Source organism: Podarcis liolepis, assembly GCF_965112155.1.
Source record: "Podarcis liolepis genome assembly, chromosome: 17".
NCBI classification, from domain to species: Eukaryota; Metazoa; Chordata; class Lepidosauria; order Squamata; family Lacertidae; genus Podarcis; species Podarcis liolepis.
Window position 1 is genome coordinate 1,802,766 of NC_139571.1, and position 10,899 is coordinate 1,813,664.

Genomic DNA, 10,899 nt, shown 5'->3' on the forward strand with positions numbered 1-10,899 from the left:
GCATGCACGCTGCTTCCCTGATATGCCCCTCCTCTGAACCTGACCTCCAGCTCCATTTCTGCTCACTGGCACGAGTGTCTTGCCTCTTCCATAGGAACAGGGACGCTAGAAGGGAGATAGCATTTTGCAACCTTTGCATCCTTTAGAAAATATCCTAACTTCCATTTTCACATTCAACCAGGTTCCTTTTTAAAATCTGACTGTAGGTTTAAAAATAGCTCTCTTTCCATTTGCCCCTGATTACTTCTGGACTGACCTACTCACATTTAATCGGAAAGGATTCCTTGACCTTAAAAGCACCCCAAGATGCAGACATATATCTGTTCAACACATCCAGGACAGAAAGTTGGGAAAACTACTTTTCCAAAGTGTTTATAATCCTAGTAACCTTTAAAACCAATAAAAATTATTTGGATTTGAAAAAATAATCCTATTAACCTTATAGCATCTGTAGCTTTTGTCTAGTTTTTTTTACAGTTAAACCCCCACATTTCAGCAGACCTTTAGAGGTCTAAACTTTGGAAACAAAAAACACCATTGAAGTAGGGCAAGCATGTTCTTTCATTCCACCTGTGATTGTTTCCCAGTCCCTTTGGTCAAATCATTCATTCTACACACTGAGCACCTAACTGATATAAATCAGGGACAGAATTATCACCTCCCATCAGCCTCAACCAGCAGAGCCAGTGGTCAAGGATGATGGGAACTGCAATCCAAAACATTTGGAGGGCCACCGGTTCTCCAAACCTTATAAATCAATTAAACACACAAATCCCTTTTCTTTCCAAATGAGAAGGGAGGCTGAGGGAATTGACTTGTGTTGATTAGCATTGCTGTAGTCTCAGAAGAGGTATTTTAAGTCATTGCAACAAATTATTTCAAAAACACACTCTTTTTGAACAATATATTTTTAAATCCATCCAAGACTGGGACTTTGAACCTTGCCCTATACCCAGCTTAATTGAAAATGGCATCTATCAGAGTTAAAATATGTCTAATCATTTTCAGCCTTTCCTGATGTGTTGTCCAGCCTGCACCCTACAATGAGGAACTAAGCAATCCAGACAGCTCTCTCTCTCTCTCTTTCTCTCCCTGACACATACGCAAAAGCCAACTTGAGGAAGGGGTATCATCACAGTCCCTCCAAGTGTCCATATTTTCCAGGGACAGTCCCAGATTTACAGAAGCTGTCCCAGTTTCTGACCTGAACCTGGAATGTCCCACTTTTCCTTAAAAAAGGTAAAGGGGCCCCTGACCATTAGGTCCAGTCGTGACCGACTCTGGGGTTGTGCACTCATCTCGCTCTATAGCCTGAGGGAGCCGGCGTTTGTCCGCAGACAGCTTCCGGGTCATGTGGCCAGCATGACTAAGCTTCTGGCAAACCAGAGCAGCGCACGGAAACGCTGTTTACCTTCCTGCCAGAGTGGTACCTATTTATCTACTTGCACTTCGTGCTTTCAAACTGCTAGATTGGCAGGAGCAGGGACCGAGCAACGGGAGTTCACTCCGTCGTGGGGATTCGAACTACCGACCTTCTGATCGGCAAGCCCATGTCCCTCCAATACCATATTGGAGGGTATGGTAAGATGTTCTTAGGGCAGCCTTGTATTGGGAGCTTTTTTCAATGTTTAATATTTTATTATGTTTTTATATATGTTGGGAGGTGCCCAGAGTGGCTGGGGCAACCCAGTCAGATGGGCTGGGTATTATGATTATGATTGTGATTATGATTATTTAGAGCATCCCTATTTTCCCTGGAGAAATGTTGGAGGGTATGTCATCACTCCTTCAGTGGTGATTGGAACCAACACAATTTCTCTGCATAGGAGCATAATAAGCATCTCAAGAACAAGGGGGGGGGGGCGGAACTTGCATCCCCGCCTTGGGGGAAAAGGTGCTTTAAAGAGTGAAGTTACCATTGCTAGGAATGGCTAGCATTGTCTGAAAGACAATGACGTGGTGGTTGGCGCTGTGCACATTCAGTCATCAGCCCCTGCTCCAACTTAGACATGAGGGCATCCTTCTGCTTACAGCAGAGATTCAGCCAGTCTGTTGAACTCAAGAGCCAGAATCTGCCGCGTGTCTGGAACACCAGAGGCAAATGCCAGAGCCCTGCTAGATGTTGATTTCTGCATTAACCCACTTATGTCCCTGCAGGCCTGATCCTGATCTGAGCTTTGTACATACAGCATGGACACTCCTTCTCCACCCACCTCCCCTTGTGTCCCTGTCCACAAGCAGCCAAGGATGCCTTGCTTGGGAGCCAAATGTCATGAAGGCACTTCCTGCTCTGTGGAAGTTGAGAAAGACCGTAGGAGTATTAGGGTGGAGCAGATTCCTTGCAATGGATGAGGTCATCCCAGCAGGAGAGAGTTCCTCCAGGTTCCTAAATAGCACTCGTGGGTGGAGAACAGCTATTTCTTCCTGGTCTCATTTCCAGTGATAAATATCCTGCCACCCATCTCTTAATTTATCTGCCTTGGGGACATCTTGCAGCACATGGCAGGACAGCAATCCTGGCCTGATCTGAACAGCTGCAATTGCTTTATCAGAAACAGACCCCCACCCCAAGCCTCTCCAGCACATCCGAAGCCTGAGGAATGCGGTTGTGCTGGCCACAGATATCAACAGATGGTTTTTGTTGTTTGGCGGAGATTTGGCCAGAGGCTTTGGGAAAAGCAATGAGGCAGGAGGAAGGGATGGGGGGAGGGGGGGAGGATCTCTCCTAAGGATCTCTTCCCACAAGCTGGGGAGGGAGGGAAGAGAGAGAAAGAGCGTGCCGAACGAAAGCTTCGTTCTGCACTTTCCGATAGGCTGATTAGAAGATGGTGATGAAGTGAATGGAAAAGTCCTTGGTCTGTATATTCATTAGCTCTGGCAGGCAGGGAGTGCCACAGAATGAGAAAGGTGACAGCTGATTTGAAGGACAGTCTGAGGAGCGTCTAAAACAAACAGCTCTGGCTGGGATCAGATCCTCATGGCCATTCTCTGTCTCAGAACTTTCTGAGTGTGGAATATTTAAGGTTTGCTGCTGCTCCATTCTGAGTTCAGTAGCTGGCAATCAAGAACAAGCACCAGTTATATGCATGTTACAGATCTTGCTGGACTACAACTCCTATCATCCCTGACCATCAGTCTGAGGCTGATACGAGTTGCAATTAACATCTGGAGGACACCACTGTGCTATGAATAGAAACCAAAATGCATTTTAAAAATGGGTTTTCCTGCCTAACTCCTGATTTGGATAAATTTATCACTGGGCCTTTAAAATTGCCCAAGAAGCACCTGACAGTCCCCAAAGAGGAAACATATGTAATTAATATGTGCACTTCACTGAAAGAGTTTCCCTGGGTCAGTGCTGAGTAGAGTACTCAATGTTCTGTGGCAGTAAAAACTAGAAACTCAGTGTTGCTGTGAAGTACTGTGAGACAAAATGAAGACTTTTTTTTCTTATAACACTGTTATTTGCCACAGTGCCATTATATAAATCTGCAGTGTGACTGCCTTTGGAAAACTAGAGTTCTGACGGCTCCCCCTCCATGAGGATATTCAGGAGCTGGAAGGAGTGTTGTGGCTGGGGGGACCACAAGTCAGTGACAAGTGTGAGCATCCAAGCAGGTGGCTCCAGGTTCAACCCTCGGTGTCTTCAGCTAAAAGGGATCTGATAGCAGGTGATGCCAGTGTCCTCCGTGGGACACTCCCTGTCCGTCAGAACAGACAGTATGGGGCTACATGGACAAATAATCAGAGCTAGTATGTATGTACCAAAAGAGAAAGCAACTAACAGCACAATCCATGCATTGCTATTCAAAAGCAAATCTCAAGTAAGTGTGTTACAGCCAAAAATGACCAGAAGGCTGGCTTTTTAGTTTAGAAATAAAAGTTAACCAAGTTAGGAAAAAGACCAGTGCAGAGAATATGGACACAAACATATTTGCCCTCTCTTGAAAGGGCAGAGGATTGATGGAAAGAGGTCTTTGTACAATGCAATTCAGCATAACATTGATATTTACCACTGAGATGGTTGATGCCTCTAAAAGGGGATTAGAGAAATTTGTGGTCTATCTGTGACTATTAGCCACATTGGCTACATGGAAACACAGTGTTCAGAAGCATTGTACAGTGGTACCTCGGGTTAAGAACTTAATTCGTTCTGGAGGTCCATTCTTAACATGAAACTGTTCTTAACCTGAGGTACTACTTTAGCTAATGGGGCCTCCCTCTGCCGCCGCCGCTCCACGATTTCTGTTCTCATTCTGAAGCAAAGTTCTTAACCCGAGGTACTATTTCTGGGTTAGCGGAGTCTGTGACCTGAAGTGTCTGTAACCTGAAACGTCTGTAACCCACGGTACCACTGAATATCAGTACTGGGAGACATAAAATGAGACAAGTTTGTCACTTGAGGCTTCCTGGGACATCTGGCTGACTACTGTTGGATCTTGGATGCTGGACTCTGTCGATTCTTGTTCTAATTCAGCAGGGATTTTCCTATGCCACTTATTAATTAAATTTTCTATACCACTTGCTTGTGTAAAAACAAAAAAGTGGTGAACTGCAACATCTATATTGAAATTATCCAGCAAATACACTGGATACACACGTAAATACAGTTGAAGAACTGTAGTGATTCCTCTTTACACTTGAATGTATGCAGCCTCTTCATCAATCTATTGGTTCATCGACCCAATATCCCTTATCCTAATCCCACTACCAATTCCCTGCCCTCACTGTCATAAAACAGACAAGCAACTGTGCAGCTTCACAGTGCGTTATCATCATCACCATCATCATCCTCCAGCCCGAAAACCTCAGCTCAGTGCATTTCCACTCAAGAGACCAATCTGCATGAGGAGAAGCATGCTGTCTCCAAGACGCAGCAGCCTTTGGGGTTGGACAGGCACTAGTTCCCACACACAATGCCTCCACACAAATGCAGTACTGTGACTCAAAGCAAAAGAAGGGAATAATATGATCTATGGTTCTGCCAAGGCCAGTATGACTTACTTTGACAACCAACTGCTCTCCACAATGCCCTGGGCAGAGGTTCTTTCACAGCCATGCCAGAGATGCAAACACCTACAAAATTCTCCCAAGAAAAAGATGTGCCTTCCTCTCTCATTTTCCCCAGAGCCTCATCTTCTACCAACTTTAGGCGGTACTTCTCACTGCATTCTGGACCTGGGACCATCTGCCTGTGCTCGACCACTGAGCCTTGCCCCCTCTCAAGAGGACACAGAAAACTGTCAGTCCTAATAACAGACTGCAGAGGAACAACTGAGATCTGGGGACAGAGGCAACCACAGGAAACAGAGGAAAAGTGACTCCAGGGAAGACAACACAAACTCAAGATCGAGGAGTCAAATTGACAGATCATTCTGACAAGACATTTGGCACCCAGTTGTGTAGAGCAGGGGCGGCCAACTCCCAAGAGACTGCAATCTACTCACAGAGTTAAAAACTGGCAGTGTTCTACCCCCTGGGGGGGGGTGTTCAGGTCAAAGTTATTGAGCTTTTTTTTTACAGGAGCCAAAGTTTTTGAGCTTCTTTGGGGGGAGCCAGTGATCTACCAGTGATCTATCATGGATGTCCAGTGATCTACCTGTTGGGCATGCCTGGTGTAGAGCATCTGTCCCTCATATCTTTTTCTTTGTCAGAATAAAAGCAGGCTGGGAGGTGGCTGTTTTGAACATTAGCAATATGGCCAGAGGGGAAAGAGTTGGCAGCAAGCCCCTTCCATGCTGTTGATAGGAAGAACTTTCTGACAGCAAGAGCTGCTAAGACAGTGGAATGGGCTCCCTTGGGATGTGGTGGTTCATTGGAGGTTTTCAAGCAGAGGTTGGGTGGCCATCTGCCATAGATGCTTTAGTTGAGATTCCTGCCTTGCAGGGGGTTGGACTAGATGACCCTTGGGGTCATTTCCAACTCTACAATTCTACAATTCAGGCCGTCTCTGGAGCCGACAGCCTGAAAACTCTTGCGTCATTCAGATATCCAATTCCTGCCTTCCACCTATTCCCAGCCCCCACAGTGCCACTCAAAGCTGTGTGGCCCTTCCAGACTTTGCTCTGAGACAGCCTTGCAGTTTTAATAAGCCTGAGAGCAAATGATAGACTTAAGATCCAATGCTTGAAGGCATAAGGCCTCTTTGAAAACTATAGGCTGGCTTGTTGTGCCGGAAGAAATAATTATTATATTAAGAGAAGCTTTGTGACCTCTTTGTGGTGCCCAAACATTACATTTGTGGTTAGGTTTCCAGGTCAAATCCTATGCAATCCTGATAATTTCTGATTATAACCATGCAGCTGATTAAAACCTGTAAATCTGCAAATTCACCGCAAATCTGTGAATAGTGTGGGCTGAGAAGCTGAGTGTGCAAGGCAGGTCAGTCCTGTGGCTTGCGTGCTAGCTTTCCACCTGAAAGTTCACTCATCAGAGTCCATCACAAGCCCCTGAGTGTTTGGGGATTCACAACCCCTCTTTACATTTCATGCCATTACTATGCGTGTGAGAGAGAGAACACACCAGAAAGTACCTAGTCCAAATCTCACATCAACCATTAACCTTCTAGATTGCCTAGCTGGGGCAAGGCAGTCTCTTGGCTCTCTTCCCCACTTGCAACAGAGGGATATTAATACTGGCCTCTTTTACAAGGTTGTTAGAAAGATTACCAAGATAACAGGCAGCATAGTGAACACTCAAAATATACTTTGCATCCATACTGTGTAAACGCTGCTAGGAGGCCCCACAAGCACCATTTCAGTCTGGGCTTTCCAGGCAAAAATATGGAATACTGTATTGATGTGTGGATTGTAAAGCTCATCACAAGAACAGTCCATAACTGGGTTCAGTCTCCTTTCTTCTCATAGGTAAGGGAAGAAGATAACAATTCTCTCCCACCAACTCTCCAATTTGTCTGTGGAGAGGCTATATTAACCATTAATGTCTTAAGACAAAGTCCAGGTAAAGGTCTTTTGTGAAGATTGTATTGCATAACCAGACTTGTTCCAAGTTATTGTTGTAACAGTTTTATTATTTTCAAAAGCAATTTCTTTTGGGGGGGAGTAAGTAGCATAATTGCTTCCAACAGATCAGTGTGCTTTGAGCAACAAACACCCTTCATTAGGTGACCTGTGTGTGTTAAAGAAAATATAAGCTTTGACTGAACAGAAGAGTCTTGCTTCTTAAAATCAAAAGCTATTCTGAGCTGCCTTCAGAAAATACAGTCCCACAAAACTTCTCAACCCACATGCCCTGAATAAGTAAAGGTAAAGGTACCCCTGCCCGTACGGGCCAGTCGTGTCCGACTCTGGGGTTGTGCGCCCATCTCACTTAAGAGGCCGGGGGCCAGCGCTGTCCGGAGACACTTCCGGGTCATGCGCAGCACACGGAACGCCGTTTACCTTCCCGCTATAAAGCGGTCCCTATTTATCTACTTGCACTTGGGAGTGCTTTTGAACTGCTAGGTGGGCAGGCACTGGGACCGAACGACAGGAGCTCACCCCGCCGCAGGGATTCGAACCGCCGACCATACGATCGGCAAGTCCTAGGCGCTGAGGTTTTACCCACAGTGCCACCCGCGTCCCACGATGCCCTGAGTAGAGCTTGATTATTATTATTATTTTATTATTCAAAGCTTATGTTTTCTTAACACAGAGTTCCCCTCGTGAAGGGCCCAAAATGTGTCAAAGCTGTTAGAGCTTCTATGTTTGCTTTGAATAAACTCATTTTTTCTGCACCTGCTTTCAGACTTTCCTCTTTTTGTGCTCATTCTGGGATGTTCCCTCAAGCTGGACGGGACTGCAAGATACCTTCTGTATACAAGAGAAGGGGGGACCTTCATAACAAGTCCTTGGAGAAAAGCAGAGCAGGAGGGCAATAGCTGAAGATGCCCCCAGACTGGAAGTGGACTGGCCTGCGGGGGGGGGCAATGCGCCTCTGGATGCTGCGCATGCAGAGATGCTCTGCCCCTCCGCCCCCCCCCGCTCCCCCCCATGCCCACCGGCGGAGGGGCAGGCATTTTGCTTCCAATACACTGCGCCCAATGCCATGAAGCAGGAGCATAAACAGCAAGGATGGTATTCGGCCTTCGGTCCGGACTGGGGCCATTCCCGAGGGGGCCCAGGAGGACTCCCGGCTCCCGCCCCACCCCTTCCAAAGTAACCGAAGCGCGTCCTCCCGCCTCGCAGCCGAGCTGGGCGGGCCGGGCCGGGAGAGCCGCGTCGCTCGCCGGGGCCCGATCCGCCCTCCCCGGGAGCAGCCGCCGCCTCCCGCCCAGCTCCGCCGAGGAGCCCGTGGCGGCGCCGGGTCGGGGAGCGGGCGGCCTGGCCGGCGGCGAAGGAGCGGCGCCCAGCAGAGACGGCGCGGGCAGCGGGGCGCGGGCGGTCCCGGCGGGCACTCACCTCCAGGGGGGCTCCTGCGGGCCGGCGGGGCTGGCCAGCTGCTGCCTCCTCCATCGCAGCGTCCGCCCGCCCAGGCGTCGGGGCGAGCCAGCGGAGGAGGGAGGGAGGGAGGAGGAGGAGGAGGCGGCGCGCCGACGGCGGCGGGGCCGCGCTTTCCCCGGCAGAGGGAGCTCCGCGCGCCGCCCGACGGAGGGAGCTGCTGCTGCTGCTGCTGCTGCTGCTGGGCGTCCCGTCGCCTCTTCAGGGCGGGCTGCTCTGCCGCGGGGCCCCGATGCTTCCAGCCCGGGAGCGCCCTGGGCTCCGTGACGCGGCCGGGCTTCCCGTGGCCCCCTCTGCTGACGGGGGGGGGGGGGGGAGATGAAGCGGGCACAGGAAACTGCCCCACAGCCGCAGCTGAGTTATCTGAGACGCAACTGGTTGGTTGGTTAGTTAGTTAAGCATTTTTTCTTTGTTTCCTTGATGGGGGGCAGCCCCACCCCTCCTGGCTACCCGTGGCCGCAGCACAGGAGCAGAGGCGGGTTGATAAGCTGGCAACCTATTTGCAAGGCCAGTTTCTGCTTCAGGATTGCTGGAAGGGAGCACTGGAGCGCATTGTGTGCTGGCAGTGCCAGTTCTGCGGATGGAGGTGGCCCGGTGGGCATTTGGGGTTTTGGGGGTCAGGTGTTCTCACAAGTTTTGAATGAGCACAAGTTTTGAATTCCAGTTTTTCAGAAGTGATTGAGAAGGTGCTCCTTGTTGCAGCTACACGTGATATAAAAGAATTAAATTTGGGTGGTGCAGTGGAAAGGAGGACAGGGCTCGTGCCCCTTTCATAGCCGCGTAGCCTCCTCTTCACCCAGGTTAAAGGTCCAGGAGCCCTATCCTCTTTCCACCTGGCCAAAATTAAGTGGGTCTCACTATTAGGAATGCAAATCTATTATTAAGTTAATATGTGATAATAACATACACCATTGTGCAAATTAGTTGAAACAAAGCACGTTTTCTATCTTACTCTTAATCCTGTACTCAAAACAAACATGAAAAGCCAGTTGATCACTGGTGTCAGAAGCCTGCAGCCAATAGAAGGAATGATGCGCTCGCCACAATATATTGAGGTTCTACGGAAGAGAGTTATTCCAGAGCTGGAAAAGAGGTATCCTGATGGTACTGGGTTATTGCAGCAGGACCTAGGCCCCTGTCACACATCGAAAGCGGTGAAGAAATTCATGACAGAGCAGCAAATACAAGTACTTGATTGGCCAGGGAATTCCCCGGACGTAAATCCCATTGAGAATTTGTGGACTACACTATATGCAAAAGTCACATCCGTGCTGTAGACTGTACAACCATGGAGAAGCTCATTCAGGCGCTGATTCAAGTGTGTGTTATAACCTGAAAGAGATTTCATGAAAATGTTTTCCCGTTGGTACCTAACACCTTCTAAACTGGCTAAAATGTATAAAACCAGGTCGAGCAATTGTTGGAGATGCAGAGAGGTGGAAGGTACAATGATACACATGTGGTGGAACTGTAAAAAAAGAGAGAATTTTGGGAAATGATATACAATGAGCTTAAGAAAATGTTTAAATTTTCTTTTGCAAAAAAACCCTGAAGCCTTTCTGCTGGGTATAATGAGTAACGATATTCCAAAAAATATAAGGAGAATTTTCATGTATGCAATAGATGTACGCAGCAAGAATCTTAATAGCTAAAGGATGGAAAGGAGAATCCATTCCTACTAAGTAGGACTGGCAGGTGAAAATGCTAGAATACACTGTTAGCAAAAATGACAGGAAGACTTAGAGATGATACAGAACAGTGATTTAATAGAGAATGGGACACTTAGAGAGTATACATAAAAGAACATTGTAAACATCTAAATTCTTTGGCAGGTCTTGATTGACCCCTGAAAGACACTAGGAAACCTTACAAAACCAAGGCAATTGAGACAATTTATGAGAGACAATGGAAAGTGTGCAGTCAGAAATGTAACTTAGGAACCACGTTGGGGTGATCGGAAGTCATAATGGAATCTGTTATGTATGAATCTAATTTTTTTCTTTTTGTAATATGTATTGATCTTGGATTGTTTTTGTCGATTGATTTTTGCAAAATTAATAAAGCATTAAAATAAAAAATGAAGCACCACAAGTTCTCCTTCCCTGCTTTACACCTTCATATCTAGTATCTCTTCAGCAGCTGTGGCTGCTGGTTCCTCCCTCTCTGTTCTTTCCCAGGTATGGTAGCAAACCCATTTCCAGTGATGGCACCAGAAAAGAATTATGGGAGAGCACTAAATGGGCAAAGTGCATTTTTTGGAGAGATGAGGCTGCAGCAAGTGCCCTTCTTCCAAGGAACCACAGAGGTGCAGCGGGAGGGAACTCTTCGTCCAGGGAGGTGCTCTCTTGCCTCTCCCCTAGGATCTCTTCCCCCATCCATTGTAACAAACAGAATATTGATTTTGCCTGACAGCAGGTTGGGAATGTGAATGAGCCCAATAAATGAGAAACAGAGAAACTGT

The 10,899-nt window shown here is 47.5% G+C and overlaps 1 protein-coding gene across 1 annotated transcript in view; it reads right to left on the minus strand.

Moving 5' to 3' along the window:
- S1PR2 (sphingosine-1-phosphate receptor 2) overlaps positions 1 to 8,488 on the minus strand; it is a 51,838-nt gene extending 43,350 nt beyond the window's left edge. Inside the window, exon 1 of the mRNA XM_083482617.1 lies at positions 8,358 to 8,488. The gene's annotated coding sequence lies outside the window, so the exon portion shown is untranslated. The remainder of the gene's footprint in view (positions 1 to 8,357) is intronic.
- Positions 8,489 to 10,899: the final 2,411 nt, after the last annotated feature.